The 18,924-nt window shown below is 43.3% G+C and overlaps 1 protein-coding gene across 2 annotated transcripts in view; it reads right to left on the bottom strand.

The window, feature by feature from the left end:
• The window catches only part of TSPAN18 (tetraspanin 18), a 243,113-nt gene that overhangs the window by 91,673 nt on the left and 132,516 nt on the right, over positions 1-18,924 (bottom strand). For both annotated transcript variants that reach the window (XM_030199480.1, XM_030199479.1), the window contains exon 2: positions 17,438-17,542. The gene's annotated coding sequence lies outside the window, so the exon portion shown is untranslated. The remainder of the gene's footprint in view (positions 1-17,437; positions 17,543-18,924) is intronic.

The raw sequence follows: 18,924 nt of genomic DNA, 5'->3' as shown, positions 1-18,924 counted from the left end.
CACCATACAGTATAAGGGGGTAACAGTGAGATGTGTACCTGGGAGCTTAGTTCAGGCCCACCCAACAGTAGCACACATTTAGTGGTAGCTGGTGGAGATCCCAAGCTATATCAGCTGAAGACTTCCCCCTGATGGTAAGCCAAGATGGAAAGAAGCGTTTTCTCACCAGCTGAGATATGTTTTTGGTGCTGGTGGGGGAGGACACTTGGCGTCCACCCACTTCTTGCCTAGGCCCACCCAAAATCTGTTGTCTGGCTACGCCCCTGCCCTAAGGTAACCCTCTGCTCACCTGGGATGTCTGGGTGGCCAGTCTACTGAAAATGCTGGCTTCTCCTACATCCCAATAGCTTGATTTTGTGCATTTTTCACTTGAACTTTTTTTTTTTTTTAGAAAATGGGCCAAAAAGATAAACGCATAGAGCACAAAAATATCTTGCATATGGCCATTTTTGAAAAAAAGATAGACGTTTTGCTGTTTTGAAAATGGCTATATTTCGTATTTGGATTTTGGACGTTTAGCGCAAAATGTCCAAAGTCCGACTTAGACGTCATATTGAAAATGCCCCTCCACGTAAACTAAAATGGTAAATTACTATTGATAGCAATATATGGTGAGCCTTGTACAATTAGTTGATAATGGGAAAACCAATTTCAGGATCCAAGCAAGCACACAACTCCACTACTGAAAACTGAACACTAGCTTCCTACTTCACATAGGATTACATTTAGGGGCTCAATTTCAAAACAGAAAAACGTCCAAAAAGCAGCACATGGACCTTTGTTTGACAAAACATTCAAATCACTATTTTCAAAACCCAACTTTAGGATAATTCGTATGCAGTGCGTCCAAATCGCAAGGGGGTGTGTTGGGGGTAGAATTTGGGTGTTCCAAAATGGACATTTTGCCCCACTGCTCTCCTGGGATGTCTGGGTGGCCTGTCTACTAAGAATGGTGCCCCTCCCCCCCAAACAACAACAATGTTTGTACATTTTTCCCTTGGATTTTTTTTTTTTTTTAAACATCCAAACAGATAGACGAACTGAGCACAAAATCATCTAGCAAATGGCATTTTCTAAAGAAAAAGTTGGACTTTTTCTGGTTTGAAAATGGCCATGTTTGCTACTGGATTTTTAGACATTTTCAGCAAAACATCCAAAATCAAATTTAGACTACATATCGAAAATGGCTCTCTTAATATTCAGATTTTAGTCTATAAGATCCAGCTCACAGGGTTACCCCTCTTTTGTCTCATTTGTTAATACCATACTCATCATCAAGGGCATTGCTATTTACACAGCAGAATCTCCTAGTAATCCCATCATTTTTAACATATTTATCAAGACAAAATCAGTGTTGTTGGTTTGACAATTTGGAACAATTTGAAACCTGACGTTTATTTCTCTATAATATCACCAAAATTCGCCGTTTCCTTTCTGAGCACACTATCAGAACCCTCATCCACACTTTTATCACCTCTCACTTAGACTATTGCAACTTGCTTCTTACAGGTCTCCCACTTAGCCATCTCTCTCCTCTTCAATCTGTTCAAAATTCTGCTGCACAACTAATATTCCACCAGTGTCATTATGCTCATATTTGCCCTCTCCTCAAGTCACTTCACTGGCTTCCTATCCATTTCCGCATACAGTTCAAACTCCTCTTATTGACCTATAAGTGCATTCACTCTGCAGCTCCTCAGTACCTCTCCACTCTCATCTCTCCCTACAGTCCTCCCTGGGAACTCCGTACACTGGGTAAATCTCTCTTATCTGCACCCTTCTCCTCCACCGCTAACTCCAGACTTCGTTCCTTTTATCTTGCTGCACCATATGCCTGGAATAGACTTCCTGAGCCGGTATGTCAAGCTCCATCTCTGACCATCTTCAAATGTAGGCTAAAAGCCCACCTTTTTGATGCTGCTTTTAACTCCTAACCAGTGGTGTGCTGGTAAATTTTTAACAATAGGCTCTCTCCCCGGTCCACCTCTGCGCCCCTCCATCCACCTCTGGGCCCCCCTCCCAAATTTCAGAGCTGGCTATACTCGGGGAGAGAGCCTGGGGGAAGGGGGGTAATGCATTGCTCTCTCCGGGAATTTTTTTTTTTTTTAAATGCTCCAAGGCTCCAATCTAATTCATGTGGGAGAAAATGCCATAAATAAGTAAATAAATAGATAGAAACTCTGAACATTGAGCACCTGATTCCCATAACATGATGTGTGTTTTAGAAGCCCTTTACCAGGAGAAAAAAATCTCTGCACCAATAACAGGGTTAGGTGTCCCTATAACCAGCCCCTCCAAATGACATACCGATTACGATTTATAACAAATTACCACTCTACCTATGAAAAGTTATTCCCTTATTATACTTCCTCTGTGTACATCCTTGTGGCAGCATTTTTAAGAATTTAACTTTTTTTTTTTTTACAGTATCCTCCCCTCCCCTCCCCACCCTCACCCCACCTCACCCACCTATTACAGACCTCCTCCCCGATCCCCAGACCCGAAAGGTCCCACTCCCAGCGCATACCTGAAGGCAGTGTCCCTGGTGGTCTAGTGGATTCTTCTGGGCAGGACGGATCCCCAGTCTTTCCTGCCTGCTGCCGGCGCTGACCCTCCTCCTGTTGCATCTTCTTTAAAATGGCTGCTGAGACTTACAAGGGTGGCCTTGCAAGACATCTCCTTCCTCTTTCTTCCCTCCCCTCCATCCATATGCATCTCCTTCCTCTCTCTTCCCTCTCATCCATCCATGTCCAGTTTTTTACCTCTCCCCACTCCATGATCCATGTCCAGCATTTCTTCTCTCTCCTCCCCTCCATCCATGTTCATCTCACTTCCTCTCTCTTCCCTCCCCTTCATCCATGTCCAGCATTTCAACTCTCTCCCCTCCATCCATGTGCATCTCCTTCCTCTGTCTGCCCTCCCCTCCATCCATGTCCAGAATTTCTTCTCTCTCCCCCCCTAAATCCATGTGCATCTCCTCCTCTGTCGTCCCTCCCCTCCATTCATGTCCATCCTTTCTACTTCCTCTGTGTTCCCTCCCTCCCCTCCATCCATGTCCAGCATTTCTCCTCTCTGCCTTCCCCTCCATCTGCGTGCATCTCCTTCTTCTCTCTTTTCTCCCCTCCAATATTTCTCCTCGCTTCCCTTCCCTCCATCCATGTCCAGCATTTCTCCTCTCTCCCCTCCTCTCCATCCATGTGCATCTCCTTCCTGTCTTCTCTCTCCTCCATCCAGGTTCAGCATTTCTCCTGCCATCCCCTCCATGATCCGTCCATGTCCAGCAACTCTCCTCTCTCTCCTGTCCTCCCCTCCCATCCATGTCTAGACATTCTCCTCTCTCCTCTGCCCTCTTCTCCCATCCATGTCCAGTCATTCTTCTCTCTCCCCTGCCCTCTTCTCCCATCCATGTCCAGCGATTCTCCTCTGCCCTCCCCTAACCAACCATATCCAGCGATTTCTCCTCTCTCCCCTCCCCTCCATGCCCAGCGATTCTCCTTTGCCCCCTATCCTCCCTTCCCATCCATGCGCAGTGACTTGCCCCAGCCTCCACCTGCCCCCTTTTTCAGCCCCTGAGTTCCAGTTCCAAACCCCCAGTGCCGGCTCACCTACTACTACTACTAATAATAATTTCTATAGCGCTACTAGACATATGCAGTGCTGTACATATTATATACAGGTGCTTTCTATGCCCCTAGAGGGCTCACAATCTAAGTTTTTTTGTACCTGGGGCAATGGAGGGTTAAGTGACTTGCCCGAGGTCACAAGGAGCTGCAGTGGGAATCGAACCCAGATTGCCAGGATCAAATCACACTGCAATAACCATTGGGCCACTGCCAACTTCTTCCACCCCCTCACCAGCAGCCCACATTTCCTACTTTCATCTTCCCCCTCTCCCCTCCAACACACATCAACTATCTCCCACCCCCCCAGCAGCCTATCAACATTCTCCTCCCCCCTGCAGCCCACGTTAACCAAACTACATTTCCTGCGTTTTCACCCCACTCCCCAACATCCCATGTTAACCATCTCCTTCCAGCCTCCCCCACCCCCAGCAGCCCATGTCAACCATTTCCGTTCTAGCCCCTCCCCCACTCAATGCCAGTAGCCTACATTTCCTGCCTTCTTCCAGCCTCCCCCCAATCCCCACTCCCCCACTCCCCCACTCCCCAGGTCATCCATCATCTCCTGCCTGCCCTCAGCTCCCCGATAGCCCTCGTTTCCTTCCGGCCACCGTCCTGCCTTTAAATATTATATTTTTCCTCGAGTCGCGGCGCTGCCATTGAAAGCAGCAGGCTCAGCTCCAGTGGCGTAGCTATGTGGGGCCTGAGGGGGCCTGGCCCCCGTAGATTTGGCCCTGGCCCCCCTGCCGACGATCCCCTTGAACCCCCCCTCCCGCCACCAACTCTCCCCCGCTGTCGCCGCCCGCCCTGCTGCCGCATCAGATACCTTGTTTGCTGGCGGGGGTGCCCGCTAAACAGTGCCCCCCCACCTCGGGCTCTGGCCCCCCCTCCTGGTGGGGTCTGGCTACGCCCCTGCTCGGCTCACCTCCAGCCTTCCTTTCCCTCGCATGGTTCCGCCCTCTTCTGATGTATTTCCTGTTTCCGCGAAGGCGGAACACTGCGAGGGAAGGGAAGGCTGGAGGCGAGCCGAGGCTGCTGCTTTCAATGCCAGCGCTGTGACTCGAGGAAAAATACAATATTTAAAGGCAGGGTGGCGGCAGGAAGGAAAGGAGGGCTATCAAGGAACTGAGGGCAGGCAGGAGATGATGGATGACCTGGGGAGCAGGGGAGCCTGCAGCTCACGGGGTGGGGGGAGGAGAGGCAAGCCGGCTCACATTCGGTAAACAACTGGCTCGCAAGATGCCAAAAAATTTAACAACTGGCTCTTGCGAGCTCCAGCACACCACTGCTCCTAACCCTTATTTTATCATCCTCACTTTAATATTCCATTATCTCTTGTTTGTCCTGTTTATCTGTCCTAATTAGATTGTAAGCTCTGTGGAACAGGGACTGTCTCTTCATAGAAACATAGAAACATGACAGCAGATAAAGGCCATATGACCCATCCAGTCTGCCCATCCTCTGTAACCCCTAATTCTTCCTGTTTCTAAGCGATCCCACATGCTTATCCCATGCCTTTTTAAATTCTGGAACAGTTCTAGACTCCACCACCTCCACCAGGAGGCCATTCCACGCCTCCACCACCCTTTCTGTGAAATAATACTTCCTTAGGTTACTCCTAAGCCTGTTCCTTCTTAACGTTGTCATATGCCCCCTCATTCCAGAGCTCTCCTTCATTTGAAAAAGGCTCTCTTCCTGTACATAAATGCCCTTGAGATATTTAAACGTTTCTATCATGTCTCCTCTCTCACTCCTCTCTTCCAGCGTATACATGTTGAGGCTCATAATTTTTGCATTCAAGACCACTTACTAATTTCGTAGCCGCCCTCTGGACCGACTCCATCCTGTTTATATCTTTCCGTAGGTGCGGTCTCCAGAACTGCACGCAGTACTCCAAATGGTGCCTCACTAGAGACTTATACAATGGCATTATCACCTCCTTTTTCCTACTGGTCATGCCTCTCTTTATGCACCCAAGCATCCTTCTGGCTTTTACCGTCGCTTTTTCTACCTGTTTGGAAGCTTTAAGGTCATCAGACACAATCACCCCCAAGTCCCGCTCTTCTTTCGTACACTGAAGTACTTCACCCCCTATACTGTACCGTTCCCTCGGATTTTTGCGACCCAAGTGCATGACCCTGCATTTTTTGGGATTAAACCTTAGTTGCCAAATATCGGTCCGTTCCTCTAGTTTGGTTAGGTCATTCCTCATGTCACTCCCACCCTCCAGAGTGTCCACCCTGTTGCAGAGTTTAGTATCATCCGCAAAGAGACAAATCTTACCAGACAGCCCTTCCAAAATATCGCTCACAAAGACGTTAAAAAGAGCCGACCCTAGGACCGATCCCTGCGGTACTCCACTGACGACATCCTTGTCTTCAGAGCAAGCTCGATTTACCACTACCCTCTGTCTCCTACCATTCAACCAATTTTTAACCCAATCAGTTACTCTAGGTCCCATACCGAGGGCACTCAATTTATTTATCAGTTGCCTGTGCGTAACCGTGTCAAAGGCTTTGCTGAAATCCAAGTATACCACATCAAGCGCCCCTCCCACATCCAACTGTTTGGTCACCCAGTCGAAGAAGACAGTGTCATGTTCAAGTGTACAGCGCTGTGTACGTCTAGTAGCGCTATAGAAATGATAAGTAGAAGTAATATGATTAGAATTGATCCTTCATTTCAAATGTTTAAAAAGGATCTCAAGATTTTGTGCATCCTGAGTGGTGTAGAACGAGTAGAAGTAAATCAATTTTTTACTCGTTCCAAAAGTACAAACATTAGGGGACACTCAATCAAATTATATGGAAGTAATTTAAAAACAAATAGGAGGAAATATTTTTTCACTCAATGCATAGTTAGGCAGGCTCTGGAACTCTTTGCCAGATGATACGGTAACAGTGGTTAGCTTATCTGGGTTTAAAAAAGGTTTGGACAAGTTCTTGGAGGAAAAGTCCATAGTCTGCTATTGAGACAGACATGAGGAAGCAACTGCTTGCCCCGGGTTTTGTAGCATAGTATGTTGCCACAATTTGGGCTTCTGCTAGGTACTTGTGACCTGGTTTGGCCACTGTTGGAAACAGGATACTGGACTAGATGGACCATTGGTCTGACCCAGTACGGCTACTCTTATGTTCTTATGTAAGACGCATCTTTTTCTTGATGCATTTGATGCAGTGTGAGATTTATTTCTTGCACTGTTGGGCTGGGAGGGGGGGTGGGGATTGGTAGTTGGACCTTTCAGAGCCACAGATGTGCTGCAGCTGTACTCTATATCACTCTGCTTTAGATGACATTGTATTTCTTTTCATGTTTTAGAATTATACGATTTGTAAACCACTTTGACAGCACACCAAGTGGCGGTATATCAAATCCTACTAAATGGTAAACAAGCCGGAATTGGAGTGAATGGATCATTCTGTTCAACATGAATTGCTTTTAAATTTTTTATGCTCAACATGGACCAATTAGATGTGACAAAATGTCAACATGTAGAAACCACCTGAAGGCCCTACCAAAACTACGTCCTTAGGTTACAGCTGTAATGGTATATTCTGGGTTTACAATATCATCCCTGGAATAGAATAATCTTAGAAAGGAGTAAAGAGGCTCCTGGCTGTTTAAATCATCTGTCCAGTGGGAACTGGACATTTTCAGTGGCACTTAACCAGTTAGTGTCCAAGCCGAAACCATCTATTTTGGGGCGGAGTTGACACAGCCAGTTAAATGCCGATTTTCAGCACTTATCCATCTAAGATAACCACCTAAAACATAGTCCTATCTTTATGTGGTTCACCATAGCCAGTTAAGTGCCGAATATCGCATTTAAACGGATATGTTTTCATCGGCTCCATATATCCAAAAATTCTGTTCCAGAGCCCAACCATGGCCCAGCACTAAATTTCCAGGTATATCACTGGTGGTGGCCAGCTAGACACTGATTGCCACCAGCTGAATATCAGGCCCTACCTGCTGGATTCTATATATTGCATCTTAATTTCTGCACAGAAATCGAAGTGTATTCTATAAAAATGCATGTACCTTAATTGGTTAACTAGCTAATCAGCACTGTCAATTGAATGTTAACAAGCAATTATCAGCACTAATTGGCATTAATTAAGATTTATACCCAGAACTCGCTAAGCATATTCTATAACGTGGTGGGTGTAAATTCTAAGTCGCATAGTTGGCTACGCCACTGGATGTGACTAACCCCCCCCTATCTACAAAACTGCGTGACAAATGCCGACAAAGCCCCACTGAAAGTGAATAGGCTGTGTCGGCATTAGTGCACCAGCAGCCGCTAGCATGGTTTTGTAAACAGGGGGATAAATTTGGTTGCATGGAGAGGTGGTCAGCATAATTCTATATTTCTATATACCATACAGAAATTTAAGCCTATTCTATAAAATTTAGGTATTATTTAGAAAATACGCCTAGGCGTATTTTTTTCTGCGCGGAATTTTCAGGCACCATATATAGAATTTAGCCCTTTATATACAAGCACAGAACTCAAAGTAGTATCACATTCACTCTTCTAATGACTGAAGTGTGGCATTCCAGCACTTTCCACTGCTAGTTTTTCATTCTGCAGTGCTGTTTTACAAACAGTGTCTCAACACTTTTCCCCTGACAAGCAATTAGCACAGGATATAATCAAATATGAAAGGATTTTATTAACACCTAAGTATTGGAAACATTATCTTTAAAATGATAATAGGTTTCCAGTGGTGTATTTCCCCCCTTCTTATTCACACCTATTTAAATACATGCACATTCTGAGAAGATACTTTACAGCATCCCAGCATCCCATAATTTCACATTATCTTGGGCTACAATTTAAACAAGCATTGTTTTGACCCCACTACAAAAGGTACAGGCGGCATGTGCATTCGCTAGCATGCATTCATTTGTTAGCATGGCTTAATAATTTTAGTTCTTGCAAAAATGATTTAATACATATTAACCTACAAATTAATGTGTATACAATCAATTTGCATGCATTAAAAAGTTCTAAAAAAAAACAAGAAGGCATCCAATATGATGCTAACAAAGAGCAGATCACATGAAAAAAAGCCATAAAAATATTTATTCACCGCAACATTCAATGGCAGCTTGTTGCAGTGAATTTGTTTACACTCACAAAAGCAGCAGAGAGTCAGTGTAAGCAGATTCACTGCAACAAGCTGCCATTGCAGGCTGCTATTCTGGAGAGAGCTGCATTTACCAAATGGATGAGGCTACCTGAACACACCACTTGGTCCTTTTATGCCCCTACACAGCCCTTGCGTGGGTGAAACACGGCTGTGTTGAGCTATTAGGTATTTATTGAAGATACAGAGAAGGGCAAAGAAAATTATAAAGGGGATGGGATGACCTTCCCTATGAGGCTAGGGCTCTTCAGCTTTGAAAAGAGATGGCTGAGGATAGATATGATAGAGGTTTATAAAACACTGAATGGAATAGAATGGGTAGACATGAATTACTTGTTTACTCTTCTCTTCCAAAAACACTAGGACTAGGGGGCATGCAATGAAGCTACTAAATAATAAATTTAAAACAAATTAAAGAAAATATTTCTTCACTCAATGTGTAATTAAACTCTGGAATTCATTGCCATGGAATGTGGTAAAAGCGGTTAGCTTAGCAGGGTTTAAGAAAAGGTTTGGATAATTTCCTAATAGAAAATTCCATAAGCCATTATTAAGATGGACTTGAGAAAATCCACTGCTTATTTCTAGGATAAGTAGCATGAAATCTGTTTTATTATTTTGGGATCTTACCAGGTATGTGTGACCTATATTGGAAACAGGATACTGGGCTTGATGGACCTTTGTTCTGTCCCAGTATGGCAGTTCATATGTTCTTATGTACCTATTTTGTGGTGAATAAATATTTTTATAGACTTTCTTCATGTGATTTGCTCTTTTTTAAAAAAGTACTAATGCACAGTAAAATAATAATAATAATGAAACAAACTGAACAAATGTCTGAGAATCAGGGAAAAAGTCTAAAAATGAACCATATTTTTCCATGCATATCCCCAAAACAGAATATGTACAACTATGGGGAATAGTAGTCAACAGACTGGGAAATGAAAGAATGAACAGTAGACATCTTTGTATATCAACTAGTGAATGACCAATGGAATACCTCACTAGGACAGGAGGACAAGTAACATTATACATCCCAAGTCAAAAAAATTCTTACTCATCTGCTTTTAGTAAAGCCAACATGCTCCTCTCAAAAACAGAGGCAAGGGGCACCCCTCATTTCTTGGTTTGTCATGTGGCCAACAATTAAGTTGCAGGATGTTGTTTAAGCTGTTCATTCCAGCAGATTAGCTGGCCAACAGAAATGTTAGACACCAGAAGACCTCAAAGGCCAGCCTGGCCAGATGTTGGCTGAGGAAAGCTACAATAAGTCATTAATAGAAAACTGACGGATATTCAAGCAAGACCAGCCCAAAATTTCCGCTCACACAAGCTGTTGGTCCTGCTTTTGTGGCTTTCACTTCACAGGCAATTAGACAGGGCATTTAAGGATATTCCATGGAATGAGGATATTGTCAGCGCTGCCACTGAATAACATTGTCTACATTATACATTGTTTCCCCCACAATAGTTACTCAGCTATGTTAAAGCATCATCCTCCACTCCCTTCTCCTTTACTCAACATTACTGATAACCACAAACTGGAAAAAAGGGGAGAACTTAAGAAACCCCTATGTTATTTTACATGAATAAAAAAAGGAAAGGCCACATCTGGATAAAGCATTAGTCTAGCCATAGTATTTCTGAACTATTCTGCTTTGCTAACATCTTAATACAAAAATACATAAACTTGTATCTTTTCCCGTACAAATCACTACTGATTACTGATGCTGTGGCAACACTTTTCATAGTCCAGGGGCAAAAATCAAACTGCCCGCACTTGTTCAAATAGTCACAAGCCCTTGGATTCTATATAGTGCACCTAGCGTTCCATGATATAACAGTGCACGTAACTTAATTGCAAACCAATTAGCATTGTTAACAGCACTTAACATGCAATAATGAGCACTAATTAACAATAATTAGAATTCACGCACATAAATCTCTAAGCGTAGTCTGTAATGCAGAGCGCCTAAATTTTAATGCACACAGGACATGGGTGTTGCATGGGCATTCTAACATTTACGTGCGTAGTTATAGTATTGCTCAGTGCGCCTAAGTCTACGTGCCATGTTTTTATTGGTGTAAATGGATACATGAAGTTTTAGACAATGGGATTTCAACTAAGTGTATTCTATATACTGTGCCTAAATCCAGGCGCTGCTTATAGAATACGCTTAGGCAGATTTTTTAGGCACCATATATAGAATCACCCCCAAGGTATTCAGCAATAAAGCAAAATTGCATGTATACTGCACTCTTTGCATCTTCTTTTTTGTGCAGGTAAAAATTGGAAGGCGAAAGATGCATGTAGATTTGCAAGGGCACTCTGCATGTGTTATACTTCCCCCTCCCCAGACCTAAAGATATCCTCAGGAATGTCTTCTGACAATGCAGGTTCTTACCCGATTGAAGCAAGAGTCAAATTTAAAGTACTCGCTTTGACACATAAGGCATTTCATTCACTTATTCCTAGTTATTTATCCAATCTGACGATTCCTTATTCTCCTGTGCGGACTCTTAGATCGCTAACAGATAATAGGTTAGTCATTCCTCCGCCCGCTAAGGCTCGATGGGAATCTACGCGTGCATCGACGTTCTTTTTTCTGTCTCCCACTCTCTGGAACGGACTTCCAAAAGAGATTAGATTAGAGAATTCCTACATTCACTTTCGAAAACTTTTCTTTTCACAAACTTTATTGAACAGAACCTATGAGAGTAAGGAAGGTGTAAAAGTTTAGGCTAAACTGTATTTAATTTAGTTATTGTGTTTTTATTAGTTATGTCCTTCTTTGTCATTTATGGCTTGTTGTGTGTGCTTTTCTATCAATGATTGGAGTTCCTACTTGTTTGTTTGTATGAGTTATATAAATACTTGATTTGAGCATGCTGATGGCATTGTCGGGACTAGAGATTTATAAAGGTGGCTCCATGGAAAATATATATATTACCCCAGTAATTCAAGATGGGGTCAGGCTCCTTGGATGTTAAGAGAACCACAAGAAAGTCTATCATGGTACATTGTATATAGATTCTATGATTTGATATGTTTTAACGAATTTTATATATACCCCCTAATGCAGGCTGTAGACAAAATATGGCCATGTTGGGTATTTTTGTGTTTTAACAATTTACGTAATAGTACACATTTTTATTTTTATAACTCATAATTTCTTTGGGTTTTATCATTATTTGGTTGCCAGTTGAAATCTTCCACAATTGTTTTCCTCTCACTGTTGGTTTGCTGTTGCAAATGGCCTGGCTCTTTTCTTGTTTGTTGAAATCCAGACACAGCCAACTTGTCAAACTTATTGAGAGTTCTAAACAACACAAATTACCTCTCCCTGAATATAACTGAAGGAGTTTGCTCAATATTGTGGGTGCTCCAGGATCACAAAGCTGGCATCTATGTTTCTGAAGTCACTGAGCACCTTTGAAAGGATCTAGATAAGCAAAGTGGAGGCAGTCAAGAGGAGGACCTACAGTAGAATCTCAATTATCTGACGTAAACGGGACCGGCCCATTGTCAGATAAGTGAAATGTCGGATAATACGGAAAATAATGTTTACTTTAAAAATATTTACTAATGTAACTCTGTAGGTTAGAATATGTTTTTAAATAAAAATACCTGGTCAAAAGGATTGTGTCCGAGTGGTCTGGGTCAAGAGGCAGGACTGACAGTGACATTGTTGCAGCTGAAAGTAGCAGGAAGGTCCAGTGGTCATTCCTGCTATCGTAGCAACTTGCAGCCATAGCAATGTCACTGCCAGTCCTGCCTCATGCTCCAGACCACCCGGATCCGATCCTGTTGACCAGGTATTTTTTTTTTTAAACATATTCTAACCTACAGGGTTACATTAACTCTAATCAGCAGTTAAAAAAAATTGTACAGCATTCAATTTGAGCACAAATACAGAGCAGTGACGCCACTGGGGGTCTGTCAGATATGCCGGATGATTGGATTACCGAAGGTTGGATAATCAAGACTGTACTGTACTAATATAATACAAGATCTGCATTGAAAGTCTTATGTAATGAGACTCAAACACCTAAAATGTACATCCAAGAGAAGAGAGATGGGGGACAGAGACATTAAATACATCAAAGGTATAATGCATATAGCCCAGGGCTCCTTTTTTGCCCTGTGACTGCTTATGCCCTGCAGGAGATTGGGCCCTTTATACCTTCAGTAATAAGGAATTTGAGTTGGTAGCAATGAGCTCTCCTGGACCTGGAATCAGGATTCTGGGACTTGCCAGTTAAAAGTGTATCTGGTTTCAAGAAAGACAGCAGCTTTCTGAGCTCTGTGAATAACCCCTTTCCACACTAGAATTTATTAGAGAACAGACCATATTCAACAGTAAACAAATTAATTATTATTATTATTATTAATTGCATTTGTATTCCACATTATCCCACCTCTTTGCAGGCTCAATGTGGCTTACAATACGTCATGGATACTGGAAATAGAAGAGAATATACATTTGGTTTGACAGAGGGTTTTGGGTTACATGGTGGTGAAATACATGATTGTGTTAAAGCAAGAGACATTATAAGACATTTCTGGATATATTAAAGATTGTACAGTTACATGTGTTGATCTTTGTGATATATCTTGTCGAAGAGATAAGTTTTCAATAGTTTACGGAAATTGGTCAATTCATGGACCGTTTTCAGGTTAACTAGAACATACTTAATAAATTCATATACACAGTAGCATAGAAATAGTATCTGCGGGAATATAAACAGTCAGATAATTAAAGACACCGATGTAAAGCATTAAGATCAGTTTCAGTATAGAAATACCTTAGCCTTGCAACACTAGACCCTGCTGTAAAAGCTGACAGACAAAAAAGGGCTGAAAGAAAATGCAGAGAACGTAAGAAAAGCAAACGGTTCAGATTGGGCTCACTGTAATATGGAGGCAATGTTAGCTTTTTCCAAGTAGCTCCTTGAGAACTCTGATAGTAACTATTGGGAATGGAATTGATATACCACCTTTCTGTGGTTTTTGCAACTACATTCAAAGTGGTGTACATAGTATATAGTATATACAGGTACTTATTTGTACTTGGAGCAATGGAGGGTTAAGTGACTTGCCCAGAGTCGCAAGGAGTTGCAGTGGGAATTGACCCCAGTTCCCCAGGATCAAAGTTTGCTGAACTAACCACTAGGCTACTCCTCCACTATGCTTTACTTAAGGTGAACACTGCATAACACATGCTTAAACAACCTTTGCAGAGCCCTGCATTGGACAGGAGTCCCTTCCTCGGCTGAATGGCTCCAAATTCAGTTCCTTTCCCCTCCCAGTTCTGGGCAAAATTTACACTATTTACGTTCTGTTACTGATGATAAGTTCTTGTGGAAGTCTCTCTATGATTCCTTCTGGCTTCAGGATGGGGGATAGTCTCTCTTCTCTGATTTCAGTGGAGCCTTTTTGCTTAGTAAATATATTTTCCTTTGGTTAGAGCTCTGTGGTAGCTTAGCTCTGATTGCTAGAACCCCTGGGGCTCAGGGGTTAAGAATCCTGTATTTATCTGCAGACCAGTTTCTTTTCAGTATCCTCCTTGGTTCCTTTTCTAAAAGCAACTGAGTTTCTTGTTGCATCAGAAACATAGGCAGATCAAGACTATATGGCCTATTCAGTCTGCCCATCCATGCCATCTGCTCTCCTTATCACTCACTTAGAGATGCTATGTATTTGTGCCAAGCTCCCTTGAATCCAGGAGTCCGTTCCATTAATTCACCACCTTTTCCATGAAGAAGAACTTCCTCAGGTTTCTTCTTAGTCTATCCCCTTTTACCTTCATCTTTTGCCTCCTCATACCAAAGCTTCCATTCAATTGAAACAGACTCACCTCCTGTGCATTTATGCTGCATAGGTATTTAAATATCTCCATCATATCTCCCCTCTCCTGCCTTTCTTCCAAAGTATACATATTGTCTGTCCCCATATGCTTTATGAAATCCCCATAATTCAAAATCAGACAATGGGTGTAAACTCTCCAGCTCATTTTCGAAAGAGAAGGGCGCCCATCTTCCGACACAAATCGGGAGACGGGCGTCCTTCTCTCAGGGCCGCCCAAATCGGCATAATCGAAAGCCAATTTTGGGCGGCCACAACTGCTTTCAGTCACAGGGACAGCCAAAGTTCAAGGGGGCGTGTCGGCAGTGTACCGAAGGCAGGACAGGGGCGTGGTTAAGAGATGGCCGTCCTCGGCCGATAATGGGAAAAAAGAAGGGCGTCCCTGATGAGCATTTGGCCGACTTTACTTGGTCCCTTTTTGTTCACGACCAAGCCTCGAAAAGGTGCCCAAACTAACCAGATGACCACCGGAAGGAATCAGGGATGACCTCCCCTAACTCCCCCAGTGGTCACCAACCCCCTCCCACCCAAAAAAAACAAATTAGCAAACATTTTTTTCCCAGCGTCTATGCCAGCCTCAAATGTCATACCCAGCTCCATCACAGCAATATGCAGGTCTCTGGAACAGTTTTTAATGGGTACTGCAGTGCACTTCAGGCAGGCGGACATAGGCCCATCCCCCCCCACCGGTTACACTTGTGGTGGTAAATGGGAGCCCTCCAAAACCCACCCAAAACCCACTGTACCACATCTAGGTGCCCCCCGTTACCCTTTAAGGGCTATGGTAGTGTTGTACAGTTGTGGGTAGTGGGTTTGGGGGGGGTTGGGGGCTCAGCACCCAAGGTAAGGGAGCTATGCACCTTGGATCAATTTGTGAAGTCCACTGCAGTGCCCCCTAAGGTGCCCAGTTGGTGTCCTGGCATGTGAGAGGGAACCAGTGCACTAGAAATGCTGGCTCCTCCCACGACCAAATGGCTTGGATTTGGTCATTTTTGAGATGGCCGTCCTCGGTTTCCATTATAGGCAAAAACCGAGGTCGGCCATCTCTAAGGTCGGCCATCTCAACATTTCGGTCGACCTAAATGTTGAGATTTGGCCATCCCCAACCGTATTATCGAAACGAAAGATGGACGCCCATCTTGTTTCGATAATACGGATGCCCTGCGCCTTCACCGGGACGCCCTTAAAGATGGGCGCCCAGTTCGATAATGCCTCTCTCTGTCACTGCTGGGGGAAAGAGCTAAATTAGTCCTGCAACCCCCCATGGATTTCATTGACAAGGATTAAAGGAATCCACGCCAGGGTTTGGCCTTAGCTGCCTACCAGCACTGTCTCTGTTTCAGATTTTATTCCAACTAGGAAATGAAAACTCCAGAAATCAAGTAAGCTTAACATTCAGTTCTTTATAAGCTCAAAAGGATGAGAACCTCTTTATAGTGAGACCCCCCCCCCCCTTCACATTTATAAGAAGCACATGAGAAGTCATGATATGAATCACAGGTCATGGATCCATGAAACAGCCCCCTCAACTCCCCCTGGGGGAGGTGGTAGAGACATAAACAGAATTCTTTTTTACAAAGCATTTTATACACACCAATGTTCTCTAGCTATGAGATAAACTGAGGTTTATGGCACAATGCTACAAATAAAATTGGACAGACTAGATGGATCTGCCATCTCTTTCTATTCTCCTTTATTGAGCTGATTGATGTATTTAAGGGATGGACTGCACATTATTTAGCAGATAGAAATCTAACGTATAGGCACAAAAAATACATAGCCATATACTTGCAGATCTCATCAAACTCTGCCTAAGCATTATGAAATATCACCCTGACAACTACATGTATTTCATGGCTTTATAGGCTTTTAAACAATATTAAATTGTCTTAGCCAATAAATCTTGAGCTTTTCTGGTGAGAAATGAATGCTTTGTTCAGGCTGTGGCTGGGCCAGCTGGCCCTGGGCCAGCCTTTCTACAATTCAATTAAGCCATTACAGGCTCAAGTCACATCGAAATAGCACGAGCCAGGCTCAAGGTTCTGTGCAAAGGGTGCTGGATGAGGCTCCAAGCGCATGCAAAAAAAGTATATATTCCTTGAGTTGACAAGGCAATAGTTCATTAATTTATAGGCTGCTAGGATTAACTGGGAGGCAGTGATTTCTGATACTGGAATGATATCAACAAACCCCAACCCCCTTCGGTCTCTGGTGACAGATGCAAATGTTTAATCAGAGAGAAGAGTAGCAGAACTACACTGCTTTGTAGTAGGGGGTCACCAATAACTTCCAGCTGTTTGTAAGACTAAGAACAGCAGTATGGAACAGTCCCAGATTAAGGATGGTTACTAATATCCTCCAGCCTTAATGGAACCAACTGCTGTACTCTTTCCAGGGCTCTCTATCATGTACACCAGAGATCTTGCTTGGCTCTTGGGCACAATGTAGACACATTCTGTGCATGTTACTTCTGGAACATCTGCCAGGTTCTTTGCTCAGAACCTTCCTCAGAGATCCTCATTCCCTGGCTGCTGAGCTCAATATATTGGAAAGGGTTGGCTGAAAGACACACAGACATTGCACTCATTATAACTAGGACCTGATCATTCCAAATTTGTACAGTATCCATCGCTAAGTATTAAAATGAATTACTGGGTAGGCATGTGCCTCAGCTGCAGTTGCTCTATATCGTGGCCACAGGACGTGCCGCTCACAACTTGGTAATACATTCCAAAGCAGCATGGCACCAAGGGTTCTGCTTTAATAAATGCATGTGTCAGTGGAGATGGCCATCTTACCTTGATGTGGAATGATGGAATTTCAGTAGACTTGCTTTCTTTCACAGAGCTCAGATTCACGGAGAACTGCAGCAATGAGGCCACCATTGAGAAAAAATGGCTGTCCTGTTGAAAAGAGAACCCATAATATACATTAGAAAGCCTGACACAGCTTTCAGTGATCACCTGTGGCTGCACATGAAGAATGGTGCTCAGTCATCTCTTGAATGCATTTAATGATATTTCAGGAAATCAAGAGTGGTTGCTGCTAACAACAGCAAACCTGCTGACTACAGACAATAACTCCCAACATTTCTCTCCCCCACACTTGTACCAGAAGCAAAATAGAGATCCTTCTTTGGAAAAATATTGTGGAGCTGGTGAGGGAGGGGAGGAAGGAGGACTTCCTCGGGCAGGAACATGTGGAAATACAAAGGCACAGCTTATTTCTTTTTTTACATTTATTTATTTGTTGCATTTGTATCCCACATTTTCCCATCTATTTGCAGGCTCAATGTGGCTTGCATAGTACCGGAATGGCAATTGCTGTTTCTGGTGTGAACAAATACATTGTGCTGTAGTGGTAGGAAGAAGTTTATATGGCAATGCCATAGAATAGTCCTGATGGGAAGAGTATTGTTGTGAACGTATGTGCTTTGGTTTTCATGTGTAGCCAAGATCGGTTGGTTCGGGATGGTATGCCTTTTTGAACGGGGTGGTTTTTAGCATGTTCCGGAAGTTTAGGTAGTTGTATATCGTTTTCACTGCCTTTGGTAGCGCGTTCCACAGTTGTGTGCTTATGTAGGAAAAGCTGGATGCATAAGTAGATTTGTATTTAAGACCTTTGCAGCTTGGGTAGTGTAGTGTATCACACTCAAGTTCTAGACAGCAGTAACAGTTGGGTGAAATCTTGAAAACAAACCCAGTGGTATCACAGTGAACCCCAAGATCAGCTGTACATGCACCCAGAATGCACAGAATAGTGGGAATTGGTCTGGCAGACCCACTAGTCATTTGGTGTTGGAGATGTAGGGTTGTTTCGCATCCTATACTACAAATCTGAGCACAGTTTAAAAAAACAACCTCTGGCAGGGAGCCAAACACACACAGTGGAGCTTTATTTAAACAATGGGACAACGGATGTGTGTGCATGAAGAGCACAACAGATTTGCAAGCTCGGCATATGAGCGGAACATGAGGTCGATGACTTCGTGCCTCCCAACTGCACATGGAATATCATTCATACTCATAATTCTCCACTGTCGTATTGCTACTCTATCTGTGCATTGCCTGCACTGAATATTGACCCCCCCCCCCCATAGGATCAGAAATAGTAATGCTGACTTTACTATCTACAGTGTCTTAAGCATTTTTCCAGCCAACCAATTAACCATGAGGATTTCATTACCCCAGGGAGAAATCTAGCTTAAGATTCAGTGTAGCTGAGTGCTAGAACCCTGTTGGATATGTGCCATATCATTATTGATATATTCTCAAGAGCCTGTATC

The sequence above is a fragment of the Microcaecilia unicolor genome, chromosome 4, assembly GCF_901765095.1.
Source record: "Microcaecilia unicolor chromosome 4, aMicUni1.1, whole genome shotgun sequence".
In the NCBI taxonomy this organism is placed as follows: Eukaryota; Metazoa; Chordata; class Amphibia; order Gymnophiona; family Siphonopidae; genus Microcaecilia; species Microcaecilia unicolor.
The sequence above is the reverse complement of the archived record's forward strand: the minus strand, read 5'-3'. Positions and strand labels throughout refer to the sequence as shown.